The sequence below is a fragment of the Vicugna pacos genome, chromosome 36 (assembly GCF_048564905.1).
Source record: "Vicugna pacos chromosome 36, VicPac4, whole genome shotgun sequence".
NCBI lineage: Eukaryota > Metazoa > Chordata > Mammalia > Artiodactyla > Camelidae > Vicugna > Vicugna pacos.
Genome location: NC_133022.1, coordinates 8,569,345 through 8,575,344, shown reverse-complemented (window position 1 = coordinate 8,575,344; position 6,000 = coordinate 8,569,345). Strand labels below are relative to the sequence as shown.

The following is a 6,000-nucleotide window of genomic DNA, read 5'->3' as shown; positions in this document are numbered from 1 at the left end:
GAAATTGTGCTTGCTCAATCTCTCTCTGCCTCCTCTCTCTCCCCATCTCCCCTCTCGGTCTTGCCCCAGATGCACAGACTATGGAAAGGATATGTGAAACAAAATGCTACCAGAGCTTTAACCTGGACTTCTAGCATCCAAAACTCTGAAAAAATAAAATTATTTTGTTTAAGCAACTCAGTCAGCGTTATTTTATCAGGGTTGCTATGGCTGACTAAGATACCCATAAGAAGAAGAAAGATCAATCATTAGAAACAGAATGAAAAACAATCTTATGGTTGTTTTGGAGGAAGGGGGTGGGTAGGGATAAATTGGGAGTTCAAGACTTGCAGATACTAACTACTCTATATAAAAAAAACAACAAGTGTTTTCTGTATAGCAAAGGGAACTATATTCAATGTCTTGCAAGGGCCTAAGATGATAGAGAATATGAAAATGAATATACGTGTGTATATGGATGGCTGGCATATTATGCTGTACACCAGACATTAATGTAACATTGTGAAATGAATATATTTCAATTAAAAAAAGACAATCACCTGATGGGGTTTTTTCTGTAGACCTACATCATTGGAAGTGTTTCACAGAGTAACTGTGTGGTTTCCTTTCCTCAGAGAACTGCATGTTAGATCTGTGGGAAAGAGCTACAAGACAGAGCTGCTAAATAAACTATGAAAATACCGAAAAACTTTTGTATCTTCTGTATTATCATATCTCAACAATCAGCACTGTTCCAGAGTGTGATGTGTGTGACTTGAACTTAATACATGTTTACAAAGTCTTGAAAACTCAGAACCAGGCAGACCCATCTTCCCTGACCCCAAATATGTAACAGTCCTAAAGTAACCTGCATGAGGATACTGGATCCCAAAGGTTACAAGTGAGGAAAATTTGAAGTGTGTCCGTGTTCTACTAGGGATCAAAGAAGCTCAACTAAAAGAATTATGGACTGAATGACAGGAAAACAGTTGATTGAGCAAATATTCTTTTTTTAATTATATATTTATGTTTATTTCTGCTTTGCCTTTTTGTTATTGAGTTATAGTCAGTTTATAATGTTGTGTCAATTTCCAGTGTAGAGAACAATTTTTCAGTTATACATGAACATGCATATATTCATTGTCACATTATTTTTCATCGTGAGCTAACACAAGATCTTGTATCTATTTCTCTGTGCTGTACAGTGTAATCTTGTTTATCTATTCTACATATGCCTGTCAGTATATAAATTTCAAACTTGAGCAAAAATTCTTTTTGAAAGGGCTATCCAGAAGGTTATGACAGAAACATAAGGGGATGGGCAGTGGAAGGAATTAGAACATGTGAATTTCTTAAAAAGTTTACTGAATTACATAATTTTGCCTATTACACAATATAAAAGAAAAACATTTTACATTTAAAATAAGAAACAGAACTAGAAATATATTTATGGCAGAATTATTTTAAAAAGGATCCTAGACAGCTAATATAACCATACTTAAAGATGGTAGAAAAAATATTAAGCATGCTAAGTAAACAGACAGAACACATAAGAAAGGTTCAGGCCAAACCTCTAGTGGTAAAAAATACAATTTTTAAGAAGAAAAATGCACAAGAATGTATTAATAGCAAATTAGACATTACAGAAAAAATATTGATCAACTTGTTAATATGATAACAAAAGATAGGCAAAAGGAAACACAAGAAAAGTAGGCTAAATAACTGAACAGCATAACAGTGAGCTGTGTGAGAACTTCTAGCAGACTAATACATGGAAAATTGGGGTGCCTGGGCAAAGTAGCAGGCAATAAATAAAATATTTGAAGAATAATGACCTGAACACCATAATGCCCAAGGCAACATACAGACTCAATACACTTCCTATCAAATTACCAATGACATTATTCACAAGAGCTGCAAACAAAAAGAAAAATGTTAAAATATGTATGGAAACACACACACAAAAAAAAACCCAAAGAGCCAAAACAAACTTGAAGAAGAATGGAGATGGGGGAACCATGCTCCCTGACTTCAGACTATACTACAAAGTTACAGTAATCAGAACATTATGGTCCTTACACAAAAACAGACACATAGATCAATGGAACAGGATTGAAAATCCACAAGTAAACCCATACGATTATGGTCAATTCATCTATGACAAAGGAGGCAAGGATACACAAGGGAGAAAAGACAGTCTCTTCAATAAGTGGTGATGGGGAAACTGGACAGCTACCTGTAAAAGACAGAGGTTAGAACATTCTCTAACATCATATATACAAAAATGAACTCAAAATGGATTCAAGACTCAACATAAGACCTGATACTATAAAAGTCCGAGAGCAAAACACAGGCAGAACACTCTCACACATAAATCACAACAATATATTTTTTGAACCAGCTCCTGTGGTAATGGAAATAAAAGCAGAAATGAGCAAATTAGATCTAAGTAAACTTAAATGCTTTTGCACATCTAAGGATACCATCAAAAAAAACAAAAAGTTAACATACAGAACGGGAGAAAATGTTTGCAAATGCTGAGACCAACAGGGGACTAATTTAAAAAATACACAAACAGCACATACAACTTAATATCAAAAAAGCAAGTATCTTAATCTAAAAATGGGCACAAGAGCAAAACAAGCAATTCACCAATGAAGACATACAAATGGCCAATAGAGACACGAGAAATTGCTCAACATTGTTAATTGGCACATAAATGCAGAACAAAACTACAATGAGATGTTACTTCACATCAGCTAGAATGACTATCATTAAAATGTCTGCAAACAATAGATGCTGGAGAGGGTGTGGAGATAAGGGAACAATCCTATACTGTTCATGGGAGTGTGGATTGTGCAGTCACTATGGAGGACAGTATGGAAGTTCCTTAAAAAGCTAAAAATAGACTTACCATGTGATCCAGCAATCCCACTCCTGGGCATAAACCTGGAGTAAAATAAAATTCAGAAAGACACCTGTACCCCAATTTTCATAGCAGCACTATTTACAATAGCCAAAACATGGAAACAGCCTAAATGTCCATCAACAGAAGACTGGTTAAAGAAGATATGGCATATACTTATACATTCATATATACATACAATGGAATACTACTCAGCTAAAAAAAAGAATAAAATAATGTCATTTGCAAGAACATGGGTGGACCTGGACATCATCATTCTAAGTAAAGTAGGCATGAAAAAGAAAGAAACATACTGTATGATATCATTTAAATGTGAAATCTTTAAAAAACAAAAAGGATAAAAATGAACTGCTTATTATTTATAACTTAATGAATGATTCCTTGAATATGTGTAAGAATATTTGACTGTCCTTTATGATCAAGTTACTGCAGACTTTTGATTCTTATTTTGTGGTTGGCTTTATTCACTTCTTAACTACATAGGTTTAAAAAGCTAAAGCTCTAATCTGTACTTAAAAACAATGTTCAGTGCATATGTGTAAACTATAAATATGTGCAGAATTCTGTATATATGTATATATGTTAAATATACTCCATATGTGCAAATTGTCAAAATTCTACCTAAGAAAACTGAATAATGATCTTTTTATTTGGTTTTATGTTTGTAACTTTGGGGGGAAGTAATTAGGTTTGTCAATTTATTTACGTTAATGGCGGTACTGGGGATTGGACCCAGCACAACATGCATGCTGATAAGCACACGCTCTACCACTGAGCATAGAACTTTATTCCTGAGAAGAGGGAAAGCAGGGAGGCACGCCCGATGACTGCCTGAGCTTAGTGCCAGAAGGCAGGTTCCAAGCCGCAGCACAGAGAACAGAAACTCAAGAGGATGACAGTCACACTGAGTTGAGGCGTAGAGATCAATACTCAGGGAGGCCAAAATGGCTGGATTTGGCAGGACAGCCCCTCTTGAAGGAGCAGGCAGCACAGAGCCCCCCTAGAGTCAGGTTGAATTCTGATCTGAGTAAGAGGACACCATCTAAATTCAGGGGAAACAAGTTTATACTGTAGAGCACAGGGAGCTATATTCACTTCCTTGTAGTAACTTATGTTGAAAAACAATATGAAAATGAATGTATGCATGTTCCTATATGACTGAAGCCCTGTGCTGTACACCAGAAATTGACACAACTCTCTACACTGACTATAATTCAGTAAAAATAAGTTTAAGAAAATCAAACAGAAAACAGTTGGACAAAGAAGCCCAGAGCTCATACAGAACTAGGAGTGGTTCATGGCTCCACCAGCAAGAGTGGAAATAATTCCCAAAACACATGGCATCACATAAAATCCTCAGGAGAGCACTACCTAAGTATTGGGGCTAAATCATCCATAAACAAAAAGATGCCCTGGACATACCCTAAGAAAACCTAGTAACTAGATTCAAAAGGATACAGCTAAGTCCCAGTAGCTTAACTGCATGTGAGAAGAGCATCCAGCACTGCTTTAAGGAGTACAGCAAAATCTAGCACACAACACTCTATGTCTGGAATCCAAGCAAAAATGATCAGGCAGGCAAAGGAAAAAATTATGACCCAGAACCAGCAAAAGAAACAATCAACAGATACAGACTCAGAAATGGCAAAAGATAATGGAATTAGCAGACAAGAGCATTAAACAAGGTTACACTGGTGTAGCTTCTTGGGGAAAAGCTTGGTTATTCCTTAAAAGGTTAAACATAAGTTATCATATGAGCCAGGGATTCCACTTCTAGGTACACACCCAAGAGAAAAGAAAGTGTATGTCCACACAATAAACTTCACACAAGTGTTCACAGCAGCATTTTTCATAACAGCCAAAAAGGAGAAACAATCCAAGGGTCATTCAACTGACAAATGACTAAAATGTAACATATTCATACAGAGGAATGTTTTTCATTAAAAAAAAAGAATGAAGTACTGAACATGTCACAACGTGGATGAAACTTGAAACCATTATGTTAAGTGGGGGGAAAAAAGCAGTCACAAAAGATCTGCTTCCATTTACATGAGGAGTCTTGAATAATCAAATCTATAGAGACAGAAAATAGACTAGTGGTTGCCTGGGCCGGAGAGGATGAAGAAAGAATGGCGAGCGACTGCTAATGGGTACAGAGTTTCCCTGAAAGATGATGAAAATAAAGTTTATTGTGTGAATGGGTACCCAACTCTGTTACTATACTAAAAGACATTGGTTTATGCACTCGAAGTGGGTAAATGATACATCTATTCAACAAAGCTATTAAGAAGTTATTATAAACATACTCCATGTAGTAGAAAGGTAGAGCAAAAGGAAGCAGAGCAACGGTAGATTCAAAAGAAAGGAAAGCAACAGCACTTCCAAGGAAGTAATAATATAAGATTGGAAAAAAAACACACTGCTGGGATTATAGCAGATTAGACATTGCAGAAAATCAGGAAACTAAGAATCAACACTAGAAACAATCCAAACTGAAGCAGAAAGAGACTGAAATACAAATAGACAAAGTATAAGTGACTGGGCAGAAAACATTCAGTTTTCTAACACGTATGTCATTGAGGTCAAAATCAGGAGAGAGGGAGAGGACAGGAAAACTACTTTTCAAATAATGGCTAATTTTTTTTAAGGTTCATAAAAATCATACTCCCACAGATCCAAGAAACATTGACAAACCTTAAATAGAATAAATACAAAGAAAACCACACAATGATACATCACATCATATTTAGTGATAAAAAAGTGAATTTATTTAGAACGACTTTCTCCAGGAGCATCCTCATTGCTGCAAATGGCATTATGTTCCCAGTTTTCATGGTTGAGTAGTATTCCATTGTATAAATACACCACCTCATCATTCCAAGTGAAGTAAGCCAGAAAGAGAAAGAAAAATACCATATGACGTCACTCATATGTGGAATCTAAAAAAAAAAAAACAGCATAAATACAAAACAGAAATAGACTCACAGACATAGAATACAAACTTGTGGTTGCCAAGGGGGCAGGGGGTTGGAAGACATAGACTGGGATTTCAAAATTATAGAAAAGAAAAACAAGATTAATCTGTGTAGTACAGG

At 35.7% G+C, this 6,000-nt stretch overlaps 1 non-coding gene across 1 annotated transcript; it reads left to right on the top strand.

Annotated features, from left to right (window-relative positions):
- The first annotated feature begins 527 nt into the window (after positions 1 to 527).
- Positions 528 to 657, top strand: LOC140691727 (small nucleolar RNA SNORA18). The gene has a single exon (XR_012067413.1). It is a non-coding gene; the product is annotated as a small nucleolar RNA SNORA18 (small nucleolar RNA).
- The last annotated feature ends 5,343 nt before the right edge of the window (positions 658 to 6,000 follow it).